We start from the raw sequence: 15394 nt of genomic DNA, 5'->3' as shown, positions 1-15394 counted from the left end.
CTAGTCGAATCAGCTAAATCGCTTGGAATCCCCCTAGACGAGAACCTCGACATGAAAGCACACATTAAGGCAATGGCTAAAAGTGCCCGCTTCCACCTTAACTACTTAAGGAAAATGAAACCTTTCATCCTTGAAGCTGACCTAAAATTAGCAATCCAATCTCTTGTTATCTCCAGGATCGAATACGGATGCTCCACCTTAACAGGATTACCAAAAATGTCTACAGCTCCGCTAAAAGCCTGCCTCAACGCAGCGGCAAGACTTATCACAGGATCAAGGAAATTTGATCATATATCCCCTCACTTGAAAGCTTTAAACTGGCTACCTTATGAAGCCAGAATCCAAATGAAGTTAGCATGTATCACCCATAAAGCGATACACTTCAACACTCCTAGATATCTAGCCAAGAAAATTAAGATATCGGGAGGTGACAGACCAAGTCGGAGTGCCGCTGAATTGCTATTGCGGCCAGCCAGGTTCCGAAAGAAAAAGACTTACAACAGAGCGTTCTCTGGAGCTGCCCCTAGAATCTGGAATTCTCTTCCTCCAAACATTAGGAAGATCCGCAACATTGCATCATTCAAGAGGGAAGTGAAGAGCCACATGATGTGCAAATACCTTGCATAGATACACTATCGGGATCTAGGGCTGCTCTCAGAAGGATAAGCACCAACTGGAATAAGATGAAAGCTAATTTGACTCAAGACTGGCGCTTTATATAAGATGCAGATATACCCTCTCCTAATGCCCAGATGGGCAATGTCATAACATATCTGTATCTCACAGCCTAAACCTAATAATTTATCTTATCTCACAGCCGAAGCCTTACCCTCTCCTACCTCAGTTTTTGTGGGGGTATGTGGTTTATGATATCAGCTTAGCCTTACCCCACGAATGGACAATTTAACGCGAACTGCATGGTGACTTGTGTTTCTCATATACACTGTCTCACACTAGTCATAGCCACACTACTATCTACCTCTTAACGGCTTTGGTCTTAGAAAGGTTAACATTTTTCTAAACCTAAACCTTACCATCGCCTACCTCACTTGGGCGGTACACATGGCATATGATATAAGCTTAGCCTTACCCCACCTCTTAATGCGAATTGCACTTGTGTTTTTGATTTCATATACTGTGTTTCACACAATCATTGTCATTCTATTATCTACCTCATATCTGTTAATTTCTTGTAATGTCAACATTTATGTTAGTTAACCTATTAATGCGAATTTTACTTGTGTTTTTTATCTGCATTTATATCGTCTCACACAATCATATTCATTCTATTATCTACCTCATATCTGTTGTTTATTATAATGTCATCACGTATGTTAGTTAACCTATTCTGATGTCAAGCGCTCTGATACCCACGGGTCTTGTTCGCACTATATAAAACTCTACAATAAATAAATAAATAAACCAGTAAATCTTCTATGTATTGCACAAGGACTGAGTTACAGGGCATGACTGAAGCCCAATAATCCAACTACTACTGGCTGGTACAGTATTTTTTTTGGCCCATTTTGAGAGGGAGCCCGATTCCCTCCTAAGAAATGTGGGATAGCTAGGAAATAACACATTCAAATCACATGATTATCCCTTACTGACGGCTGCATTTTCACACTGAGATTTTGGATACTTTAGACCTGCTGTGTTGTATTGTATTGTATTGTATTGGCATTTATATAGCGCACTACTTACCCGTAGGGTCCCAAGGCGCTTCGACCGCTGCGAAACCCTTCCTGGCTTCCCTGAGAGATGGTCCCTTAATGGGTATCTCCAGGGTGAGACCAGGCATCCCCGGCGGTCTGGTGGGGCCGTTAGTGAAGATGAGGCAAGCTAATGCCCAGAGTTGCCGAGTGTGATCGCTGATCAGAGTGGGCACCGAGGCGAGAGAATTATCGAGTCCGCTGACCCTGGTCCAGAAACCTGCCGCGCCGGGAATCGAACCCTGGTCCCGGGCCGTCCTCCAGTTTCTGGCACAGTGGAGATTAGAGTAACAGCCCACCAGTAAGCACACAACTCGAGCATAAAACACAGAGGAGACACTGGTTTTTGATGCCTTAAGGTACACCCCCACATCATTAAATGGACCCAATGCACAATGCTACCCCATGCAAATTTCGATGACTTAAGGTACCCCCCCACATCATTGAGTGGATCCAATGCACAATGCTACCCCATGCAAATTTCGAATAACCAAACTTGAGTTAACATTTTTCAGGCATACAGATTTGCTCTCAATACTTACACCCCCTACGTACTAGCGCACCCAAGTGAATACTCTAATACTGCTGACCCGGAAGCATGTATCACGGGGCCCAGAGCCAGGATAGGATTGAAGCTAGTTGCCTCGCCACCCTTCCGTGAGTATTACTATTCTGTGCAGGAGAATCCATGTGAACGTCATGTAGATTCCGGTAAGGCATAAGCTATACATACCATTTTCATCATGTTACAGATCACAGCAACAAAGTGCTCTGTAACCTCCGTAACCAAGGGTTGAGTTTGCCTTAACCTTTAGGGTGCTTACTGGCACCACCAGTCACCTTTGATCACTGGTTCACCACTTATGGAATACCATCATTCCCATAGTGGGAACGCTTATATTTTTAGATTTATTCATACGTACCCATGTGGCGATAAGCTTTAGAATATCGCTCACTGCAACTCTAGATATATAAATTAACCACTGTGAGTATGTGTTGTATGATTGCTTGTGTGCTTATGCCATACATTATTGCCTTCAATGCGCAATGCAGTTTCATGATGGTGCTCCTGCCATAAGTACGCAATGTAAATATGTAACACTATTTGAAGGTAACATAATTTACCCTTGCCACCTTTGCAGTCAGAGCTTTAGACCACTGTGAACACCATTGTTTTAATATTCAAGGTAGCTTATCTTGTTACCATCACAAGCACTAGCTGCTATTTGACGAATAGAATCGCAACAGCTGCCCATGACTCACCGTATAACCACTATTGTTTTAGCTGTAACTTTACTGATCTCAACGTTAATCGCCACTACAAGCATATTACATTCTTGTTTATAGCTACTCCTAACCAGACTTTGGGTTCTTGTTCTTTTTAACTCCTCCCATTCCCCTTCTCAGGTCTTCTTTATCGGGGTCAATGGGACCCAGTTCACTTCAATGCATCTGGTTACTAGTTAACTACATAAATCGATGAACCAGCACTGTAGTAGTGCTAGAGCGCTACAAAATCACTTTTTTGGTCCTGATGAAGTGCACCAGACCCGTTAGGAGCTACTTTGGCATGAACCATGTCGACCCTATGTACCACACTAGCTATAGGATCATTACATCCAACTGGGGCTCACTAATTTAAGCTAGGCTCGTGCTCCCTGGGCATAAAGACATTTGTTAGAGATGCTCTAGTCCTATTATATCATCACACTCACCGCACCACCTAGCCCACACACCCGCACTCACCCTAGGGCGTTATCACCAAAAGATAGCCGCCAAATAGCCACTTCGCTGGTGCCCGTCGTACATTGCAGCGCCGGCCCGACGAGGAGCAGGCCCAATGATGAAGCATGACATCCTTCGGGGTGTGTGAGGGCACTCTTTAGAAAGACCTGACTTTCCCCTGCACTTTTAGGAACTGCATATCCCTTGTGTTTCACAGTAACTGGGAGCCAATTTCTTTCTACCATTTTGAGAAGGAGACCGATTCCCTCCTAAGAAATGTGGGATAGCTAGGGAATAACAAATTCAAATCACCTGATTATCCCTTATTGATGGATGCATTTTCACACAGAGATTTCAGATACTTTAGACCTGCTGTGTTGAATACTGATTGCTTGCAATCCAGGTAACTCCAGTTTCTGGCGCAGTGGAGATTAGAGTAACTGCCCACCAGTACGCACACAACTCGAGCATAAAACACAGAAGGGACACTGGGTCTCGATGCCTTAAGGTACACCCCAACATAATTGAGTGGACCCAATGCACAATGCTACCCCATGCAAATTTCGAATAACCAAACTTGAGTTGACATTTTTCAGGCATACAGATTTGCTCACAATACTATATATCCCCTAAATTCCTGCGCTCTTCAACATGGAATGCACTGCCAGGTTCTCGCGAGAGTCATATTGCTGATTAACTGAATCAGACACGTGCAGGGAGGGACTGGTGCAAGAGAGAATGAGCATTTTGTAACAAGCTGGTTTTGGGTATCTTCAACAATGATTTATTTTTTGACATCCCAGAGGAAAACCCCAGAAGGATATCTTTCCGGTATTTCTACAACCCTACAAACGGTTGTATGCCTTTCCAAGCAATTTGTCGACCTGCCTCAGGAAACGCTTCTATTTCAAGCAATAGAAATGTAATCTTTTATTAATTTCCCCCTTCCTCAAAGAACGCCATTTTTGATCTGGTTTGTTGGGCTTTTTCACATGCTTTATGAAATTTCCATGACGTTCCCCCTGTAGGGTTTCATGCTTGTTTGCCTGGAATTTGTTGAACGTAAATGCAGACCACCCTGGAGCCCACACTCTGGCCTTGCTGTGCAAACTCTCCCGGGCTCCTTTGTGAGACAGACGTTTCTCCTGTCACATTTTGGCATGTGATGAACAGCCTATCGAACCTACTGTAAACAGACGGCATGCTGAATAGGGCCCATTCCTCTTCACACATAGTTCCTGTAGGTTGTGCTACGCTGGCTTTTGTCATGAGCTTTGTTAATGAAATGTGGCGGGCCCTGTCATAAGTTTCCTAGCATACCACATTGGCCCGGTGTCAGAATAAACAGACGAATGGCAACTCATTTACTGTCTAACGAACTTCAGTTCTTAATGTAGTTCCTTGGTTCTGCATTTTGTGTGAATGGATCTATTTTAAAAAATATACAATAAGATTCTTATTGTATATTTTTAAAAATAGATAGGAGACATTGGTGCTTACCAGTGTGTAGGCAGGCAAACCATGAGACCACATGGAAGATTCCCAGGCACCTGCTTCTAATATGAGAGTGATTTATACTATTTATTTCAAATTTATTAGGGTTTTGGTGAAACGCTGCATTTGACTTCATAGAAGCTTTAGGGCTATTGTAATGGCCTCAAAGCATCATGATTTTCTAATTTATTAATTTATTTAATTCGTTTGTTTAGAGTACTTATATAGTGCATACCTACCCACATGGCAACGGAGCACTTTACAGGTAACAATTGGGAGAGTTCACATTTCTGCCTCGGTTTAGAAAATGGTGTAGAGTAGTAAAAAGATTATGGAACAAACTAGTCTTTAGGATAGGTTTTGAGGAGAAACGTTTTCTGTTTTTTTTTGGAAGGACACTAAGTTGGTATTGAATCTGATGTTTTCAAACAGGTGGTTCCTGGTTCTCGGGGCTGGAACAGGCTATTTTGAAGGTCAGTAGAGACCAACAATGTAATCATATTGACATCGAAAAAATAAAGCAATCAGCATACGCCTTATAGCTAGATCAACAGGGAGTGGTAATTAGGCCTGGGCGTCAAATTCCGTTCAGCTCGCGGAAATTGTGATAATTTGACATTTTCGCGTTCCGCGGAGAGCGCGAAAATGCCAAAATGTCAGCGATCCGCAACAAACCAGAAATTCTTTTCATGGTCACGCTGTAAAAATACGTTCTCGCGCACACGATCGCCTTACCTGGATCCCCACGTTCGCCGACAAGTTTTACCGACCCGGGAATGTGATCCACGAGATGTTGGATTGTTGGTAGCCATTTTGCGCTACTCGCGAGAGATCGCACCCGCAATCATGTCATTTGTCTCGCTATTATGCACCGCGAGAATATGAGATCTCCAACACGTCATTCTCCACTGCGAGCGAGAGCGTGAGGATGCGAACACGTCATATCGAACGCCTCAAGGAGTGAGAGAAGAAAACCCAAACACGTCATTCTCCACCGCGAGCGAGAGTGTGAGGACGCGAACAAGTAATTTCTAACGCGATCACGCAGAAAATGCCGTGAACTGGCGGGAAAAAAACTTCAGCGTGTTTGCAATATTTCCGCATGTTTGCGGAGATTTTCGACATTTTCGCGATAATTTGCGAGAGTCAATTTCGCAAATTCCACCCACCCCTAGTGGTAATGTTAGTAATGGTGGGGTTTAGTTATTGGTGGCCTAACTGTAGTCCTTAGCTTGGTCAATGCCCTGTTGCTTCTAGTTTAGGCCACTGGGTTGAGGGAGACTAAGTAAAGGAGGGGGTAACAAAGATGTGCCTGTGGGGCAATTAAAGTCCAATATAAATGGGAAGTTGGTTCTTGTTATGACTTTCATCATTTGCTGCAGTTGCATGCACATGATACTACACTACTTCGTTGTGCATTTGGCTGGCTAGGTGAAGTATCGTTTTTTTATTTGTTCTTTTCAGTCAAATCACTTTGGTTTTGTTAGACACTGGTGTCACTCAGGGCCTGGAGAGTTTGTTTTTCACCTCAGCAGCATCGGCTAGTCTTTTTATCGAATCACAGTAGTTGCCTGCAGCTAAACTGATTGTCCTTAGCCCAAGCTTTGCCAAAACAGCAATCTTTTTATGAATTTAATGGAGGTTAATATTGTATTTGTAATTGCATTTATATAGCGCTTCCTTCCCCTGGCGAGGCGTCAAAGTGCTTTTTGGCGAGTAGCACGCTACTCTGGAACCCAAAAAGGATTAGTGATGAATTAGTATAGGGCAATATGGAATTAATTTGCATGGATTGGAACATTGAGATGTTGGGATCCACATTCAGACAGATGGTTGAAGGAGTTGCAGAGACTTCTGCTGTGAAGGATCTGTGGGTATGCTTCTACCATTTGAAATTTGGCTGGATGATTGTTGGAATTTCATTAGCCACCACCATCCACCTCCATGCCTTAACTACTTCGACGCTACTGACGGAACCGTTCCGTCACGCCCCTCGGGTGGGCTGTGCTCATGACGGAACGGTTCCGTCACGGCCCGGCCGCCGCACCTGCGCGGTGCTGATTTCGCGCCTGCGTGGCGGGTTTCATTAGGCGGGCGGGCCGTGACGGAACCGTTCCATCACAAGCACAGCTCACCCGTGAGCCGTGACGGAACAGTTCTGTCACCAGCGCAGGTGAGCCGCGCGCCCGCCCGCGACCGTTAGCGCTGCGGCGAAATAGCCGCCGCAGCGAAGGAGTTAAAGAAAAATGTCCACTTCATTTCACTTGATCACCTCAGACAGAACAGCCGTACATTGATTTGTCATTTCAAGATTGGACTTTGGAAATGCCGTACTTGCTGGTGTCCCCATCACCGCCACTACTTCACTAAAAGTTTCCCTGCTTTCAACTGGTACATTAGACCACTAGGCTAGAAAATAAGATCAAAGTAATTAATTTTATGGAAACTACAATGGATCCTCGTCCCTACCAGAGTGATATTCAAAATATGCTCGTTAGTTCACAAAGCCATTCATAACAATCACGCCTATTGCTAGCTGAACCACTGAACATTTCTGGTGACAAGATGCCTAAGAACTGGGCATTCAATACTTTTGGAAGGACCTAAAGTCAAGTACTATATTGCAAAGAGACAATCCTTCTCCTGGGCAGCTGTTTCCAGCCAAGAACTCTCCCCTGCCTGGAAAATTACCTCAGTCATAGACACGCCTTTAGACACATTTCCTAAATTCTGACAACGTGGCCTGACACACCCCCGGGCAGGGCATTACACCGGGGCGGTGAAGTCAGGCGGGGGAGGGGCAGGGTGGGGGGGGGGGGGGGTTAAAATGCGGGATATGGACCATTACAGGTAAGTAACGAAAAAAATGAATACAACGAATTTCGTTGCCCGCGCTGCATCGCCAAATGTGATGCAGCGTAGGCAACGAAATTCATTTTATTTATTTCTTTCGTTACTTACCTGTAATGGTCCATATTCCGCATATATATATATATATATATATATATATATATATATATATATATATATATATATATATATATATATATATATATATATATAGGTACACAGTCAAAATATCGAATCTTTAATTTCGACTTACACTTATATCGAGTTGCTAATATCGAAGGGACAGAATATTGATGTCCAGAATATCGATGGCCAGAATATCGACCCTAAGGTAAGTAATATCGAAATTACTTATATCGATAGCATATATATCGATGTAAGTAATTTCGATTTACTAATATGTGTTAGAAATTTTACTTAAGTATTTAAATTAATTGTTATAATATGTATTTAATATGTTTTTATAAATAAAAAAAATATAAAAGTAAATTATATGTTTTACTACCAGAGCGGGTTGTGGGTTTTTAGGGGAATAGGGTGGGAAGTAATTTATTTGTAATTAAATAATTATTTTTTAATGATTAATTTATTTTGCAATTAAATATTAATTGGCAATGATTTATTTTAATTGAATAATTGAATAATTAATTGATAATTTATGTATATTTTTAACTAAATTATATGTTTTACTACTGGAGCGGGTTGTGGGTTTATAGGGGAATAGGGTGGGAAGTAATTTAATTGTAATATTAATAAATTTTGGGTAAAGGAGTATTTTTAGGGTTCAGGGTCAGTTTTCAGTTCTTGGGTAAAGAGGTATTTTTAGGGTTCAGGGTCAGTTTTAAGTTTTTGGGTAAAGGGGTATTTTTAGGGTTCAGGGTCAGTTTTCAGTTTTTGGGTAAAGGGGTATTTTTAGGGTTTAGGGTCAGTTTTCAGTTTTTGGGTAAAGGGGCATTTTTAGGGTTCAGGGTCAGTTTTCAGTTTTTGGGTAAAGGGGTATTTTTAGGGTTCAGGGTCAGTTTTCAGTTTTTGGGTAAAGGGGTATTTTTAGGGTTCAGGGTCAGTTTTCAGTTTTTGGGTAAAGGGGTATTTTTAGGGTTCAGGGTCAGTTTTCAGTTCTTGGGTAAAGGGGTATTTTTTGGGTTCAGGGTCAGTTTTCAGTTCTTGGGTAAAGGGATATTTTTTGGGTTCAGGGTCAGTTTTCCCTACTGTTGCACCCACTGGAGTGGGAATAGTAATTTTAACCCCTACGCTATCCAACACTTTCCCTACTGTTGCACCCTCTGGAGTGGGAATAGTAATTTTTACCCCTACGCTATCCAACACTTTCCCTACTGTTGCACCCTCTGGAGTGGGAATAGTAATTTTTACCCCGACGCTATCCAACACGTTCTCTACTGTTGCACCCTCTGGAGTGGGAATAGTAATTATTGTTAAGTAAGTATATATTATATATGATTTGTTAATATTATTTTTTTTTAATAAATATGTATTATTATTTTTTTTACCATTATTAAATATATTTAAATATGTTTAAGTAATTTATAAGTATTATTTACAGTATTTTTCAAGGTATTTTAAACCAAAAAAAAACCGATATATTTGACAACGATATTTTTAACATCGATATTATTTTTTCGATATTTTGGTACATACCATGTTGTACATAGGGCGTCGATATTCTTGCAATCGATATAATTAAGCCGATATTTGTGTAGGTCGAAATTCTGTCTGTCGAAATTCTGTCATAGATCCATATATATATATATATATATTGTGATAGAAAATTTTAAACAGATATTTTGAACATAAAGCCTGTGGGGGGGTTAATCGCAACGGTTTTTATCATGAATTGTTTTAATGAATTTTATAATTCTGTGATGAATAGATGTTTTTATGATTTTTAAGATGCTTTTATGGTTTGTCATTTTAAACCGAATAAAGCTTACAATTGTTTGATTGATTGGATTGACTTAGTCACTGCTCATCAATCCTTACCCATCGCGATGTAAACTTGATTCAATTTTCTTCTGTGTAAAGTGCTTTAACCCCTTCGATGCTCATGACGAGCTCAGCTCGTCATGAGGCACAGTTGAGCTGTGCTGATGACGAGCTGAGCTCGTCATGAACAATGATAAATCTGAGAATCCAGCACCAGAGAAAAATATCCCTAGCAGCCAAGGTGTTAACTTTCTGGTCCTTATGTGCTATGTAAAGGGTAGGAATAAAGAAGTAATACATCAGCAGTGTTTATTGGTTAATACCATGTGCCTTTACTTCAGTAACTCTTGAGCAGAGAACATGAGAGCTTGGGTTTGATCCTGACTCCAACTGGGAGCCACTGATGGCCTTTTAAAGCTGGCACAGCGTGGTCCCATTATTTTAGGATGAGGTTCATGCAGGCTAACAGGTTTTGTACTTGCTCTGGTCTGGTAGTGCGATGCTAGAATGGCATGTGTGATTATGTTATCACACCATCAATATTTGCACCCTGCATGGTGTGCAGGGCAGGATGGATGACTTCGGCTTTGAATACTTTTCCTTAATGAATTGAGGAAATGTAATTTAGAACTTAGGCCGCTCTTTCATATCTCAGTCGCAGTCGTTCCCGTCTCTCCACTACCTGAGTATTTTTGGAAAGCACAAGGTGTATGGTGAGCAGATCACTCCATATCACAGGTGCACCATGTTTCCAGTCCTGATCATTCGTTTATATTCTAGGACCTTTAGTCTTGACTGACTTCAAATGACCCAGTTGGCTTATCACACTTGACAATAGTCATTGCAGAAAGTAAACCACATGAGTAGGACTTAAAAGGTGGTGTCCCAACGATTGGAGTCCTCTGATCAACTGGATGAGATATGCACATACAGTGTTTGTAGGATTTGTACACACAGTTGTTTGCAGTACATTTGATCTATTAGATCATGAAATCATTTTCTGACTGCCTTAGTCAGAGATTGCAGAATTCACATGTCCGGAGAGGTTCGATTATCTATAAAAGGACACCTGGCTTGTATAAATAGTTAGCGATTTACTCCCCTTCTGTGATGCCAAGGTGAACAGGACACTTCCACATTTTGTAGGGGTTTAGGCAAAGGGGTTCTTCACGTGAAAAGATGTGTTTACCATGTTGAAAAAAGAATAGAAGTCGATGTGCCTGCCTTTCCTAATGTGGAGTTATAGAACTCTGTATTGGCGAAACAACAGATGTCATATGAGATTCACAGTAATAAGGAAAGCTGTGACTAGAAAAGCTTTAGAGGCATTCTGCTGGGAATATGTGTGAATTCCCAAAATTCTGACATTTACATCTCTGCATATGGTACATATAAAAGTGTAAATGTAAACCTTTGCGAATAGGGCCCTCAGTGGGTTAGATAACGGCATCCATTTTGAAGCATCAGCTTTCAAGACCATTTCATCTGGCATTACTGACACAGGGTTTCACTTATGAATCTGATATAAAAATAAAAATCCACTGAACTAGAATTGTGCCCTCTATATAGAGACGAAACAGACGAAAGCGTTTCATAATGTGTTCATGGCTTATTTTGGTTTCCCAGAGCCATCATAGAAACGCCAGGCAGTGCTCTGGGAGGGTGCAGTTACGGTAGATTTTCCCAGCTACCAAGGAATATCCAGGCTCATATGTGATGAAGGAGGACTCGGCTCTTTAGATTTGATTTTCAGTGGGGTCTGTGCTCAGGATAAGTTATACATTCTGGCGGAAATCCAACACGTTGCATGTGATTCTGCAGTTTGTGGGCAGGATATTCGTTTACAAAACTGGAAATAAAAACAAAAAAAATCAATGGATCTTATGTTGCTGGCAGGGAAGTCTAGAACTCTAAACTTTTTAAGTAATTGTGTGGTTGCCAAAATCTCGATTTTGAATAATATTTCATTTTGATGCTCTGCTCTAAACTTTGCTGTGCAAATGTGGTAGACAACTTGTGCACCAATTCAGGTACGTAAAACAAATGGTCGATGTTAATTCGTTGGCTCAAGGCCCACATACTATGTGAATAAATGACACAGACAATTAGGTATAGTACTTAGAAATGGCCCGAACATGTGCACTCGGTCTCCTTTTATTGGTAGGGTCTCCTGACCGGTGACACCTGTGTTGGATGGGTGTGGGGTGGGTGTATGGACCAGCTCTTGTGGGAGAGGCTGGTAAAACACTAGACTGTGTCCAGCAGGACACAACATTCCTCTCAAATGGTATTAAAAACAAAAAGTTAAACCTGTGGGAGGGAATAAAAAACAACTAAAAATAACTGAAGTCTCACAGCTTTTAGAGGCAGTCTGCAGGAAAGTGGTGGACAGGTGCAGCTGGAAGCACCGGGGCATCTTGGCACCTGTCCTTAATTTAACCAAGTACGTCTGGACACAAACATTGTACTGATGAAGTCCAGATCCCTCAGCATCACCTCAGTTGGGTGACAGTCCCACTATGTGATGTTGATCAGTCCAGCTGTAGTGTAGTTCCTATATTCCCAATAGGCTCTGCGCATTGGAATAATATATTCAGCAGTGTAGACGTAGGACTGAGGTCGACTAGGTCTCTACTGACTATATTAGACTTAAGGTTTGCCAGCTAGCTCAGAGGTCACTAGAAACTTTCTCGAATAAACGAGGAGGAGTTTAACCTCCCTGGATAGGCAAGAAGGGATTAGCTTCTGACAACCATATAACATGACAACTTTGCTCCCTCAGAATAAGAGTGTATCTCTAGAGTCGTGTGAAAACAATAGACAGCTATTTCACTCAGTCAATCGTGCGTACTTAGTTTCACCAGAGTGCAGAGAGAAGAGAGACGGGCGTTTTCAATAAAAGGTGTAATTTATTGAGCAGTCTTCTTTCTCATACAAGAGAAATGAATTGCTATAATTGCAATACTTAATGTAAAGTAAAGTGCGTACAGTAAAAGGAGTATTATGAAATAATACTGTAAAAGCATTGATATGGTTTCTTAGCCATAAGATACTTTAAAATGGATAAAATATATACATACATATATACATTGACTAACGTACTCAACTGGTGCTTCTAAATACGCCTACCCCGGTGTACCTGACCTAAGCCTAATAAGTAGCAGTTTAAGTTAAGTTGGTTTTGCCAAGAATCTGACTCAAGAATTCTCTTTAAGGGTTTAGTCAGCTTCGTACCTGGGTAATAGAGTGCAGGAGGTCTGGTATCTCTCTTTCAGGACTCAATATCCCAGCAGCCCGCGAAGGCGGCTGAGAACACCGGAGCTGGATTTCTCGGCAGGAGAAAAGACAGCGTCTCTCTCAGTGCGTCAAAAGGGAGGGGCAGCGTCCGTGGGCTCTCGCATCAGCTGGGCTCTCGGGCAAGTAGATAGCTGCTCCAATCCAAAACCACCACCGTGTGTTTGCTTAAGGCAACGTTGGTTATATTTATACCTGAAAGGTGCCGGGTTTGATGTAAGGTTGGACATAAGACGTCAATAAAGATGTCACTAAGAACTGGCCGTTCTTGCAGTGCTTCACAGGAGTTCTAGGACGAAATCAAAACAAAAGCAAATGGGGATTTCCAGGTTGCTGGAGGTTTGGTTTGTTTAGAGAACTCGTTGTGATTTCTAGGAGTCCGGGGAAGTAGCCTTGCTTAATGTGACTGCATGGGCTACAACTAAATATGGATATGATTCCTATGCCATTATAGCGATATTATTGATTATAACCATACAAGGGCATAAAATAGAAATATCGATTTAGGTTCCTAGATAAAAACACAATACCCACTCCACGATCTAATGTCCATCATTACTAAAACTAAGCAATAGTAAACATTTAAAGGTGCATGTGTATTCCAACCCACCCCAAAATACATTTTTTGCATTCAAAATGGTGTATGCGAAAGACACGAAAATGATTATTGGTACTGTACGCTTTTCAAGCAGTGTAATCATTCAGTTAAACATGCTTATATATATTAGCTGAATGATTTGCGGAAATTACACATGAAATGGCTCTTAATACAGAAAAGAAGGTCGAGACCATTCCATCACATATGAATACAGTTGCTGTAAATGTGCTAGAGGCTGAGGTAATATATTGTCTTTAGAGTTCCTAAAAATAGAAGCTCTGTTCTTTATGAATAGTTCTACTTTAAGCAGAGTACATGTGCCAGAAAAAGGTAAATATTTTGGAAGTTGAAAAAAAATAATTTCGCTTTCAGCGGAGAAAATAGTTCCAAATATTTTCAGTAGCTTTTGTTTATCAAAGCTGAAGGCCGAATTCAGAGTTCAGAGGAACGCTGTGTGCTCGTTGCTTAAAAAGTTATTCTTTCTGTTCAGGGGAGAACATCATTTCAGACAGACTCGCAAAAAATTGGTCTACGACATCAGGTGAAAGTTCGACCAAGTTTGAAAATGCTGCAACAGTGCAGTCGTGAGAATGATTGCTATCATCGATGTCAGGATCAGCAATGCTAACAGAAGGTCGTACCTAGGTGATGCTGCTCTCATCTCGTACTTCACTGCCACCTAATCGTAGTGGTGATGTTTCAAAGAATGCCGTCATCATAATGGATAGCTGCTTGGGGACAACACGATGCATGAGCCGTTACAGGACTTAGCAAAGTATCTGTATCCAATGGTACTGCTGATGGTAGTGTAAGACAGACGTCCAACACGCATTCTTCTCCGCATAGCATACATCGAAGCACAGGTAGGATGCACTTTTGCCAGATTGGTCTGAATGAAAGAAACCAGGTCATACTCAGATCTCTTAGATGGGCTAATCCAAGGACTTTAGTTATGCGGTCCCGATAGCGTATAGCTAGGATCGTTTCTTCCATCGATGCTGGAGTCTTGTCTGCGACTTGGCTTGCCATATCGAAGCAGAAGGATCAAAAATAAAATTCCTGCTACGAGTCCCAAAAGTAGTGGTAGGCTGCCAAAGACAGAATGGACAACATTGGGAAAAATGCCCAGAACTGTTTTGAAGGGTGTTAACAGTCCCGAAAAAATTGTCTTAAATATATGTGGGATACCACTGGTATCAGACATATTTAGGATTTGGCTTAGCATTTCTACAAAATGCATGGGGCAATTTGTTGATAAAAGGGTATGTATCTCTGCCGTTGTCCTTGCAACCAGAAGATCATACATTTCTTTTGATGACGTTAAAGGCACGGTTGTCTGTAAAAGAACAGACTTGATTCTGCTTAAAGTATTCATTCGAATAGAAGAGATATTCAAAGAAGGCCAAATCGTCGCCTCCGTATCTGGAGTGCTGTTTGGATACAATACTTGCATACAGCAAGTGACCATGGAACTAACGCTTATGAGATAGGCTTTCCCTGGCACCATGCCACAACAGCTGTGGTCCACTATTAGAATATAGCTCCCGTTATAAAGTCCTCTAAAGAAATGCTCTATTTGTGTTGCAGGTGTGCCGTGCTGGTGACATGAAAGGTTCTTTGAAGTCCCCTCACAGGCCCCATGCAAATTAATACCTTGGCACAGAAGTATACCGCTTAGTGATTGTTTACAATTGTTACCACTAAGAAATACATTCTGTTTCTTTTCACTATAACATGTGTGTGTGTAAGGCAATTTCCATGATGACTTAATGTACCCTTT

This window comes from Lissotriton vulgaris, chromosome 10 (genome assembly GCF_964263255.1).
Source record: "Lissotriton vulgaris chromosome 10, aLisVul1.2, whole genome shotgun sequence".
NCBI lineage: Eukaryota > Metazoa > Chordata > Amphibia > Caudata > Salamandridae > Lissotriton > Lissotriton vulgaris.
The sequence above is the reverse complement of the archived record's forward strand: the minus strand, read 5'-3'. Positions refer to the sequence as shown.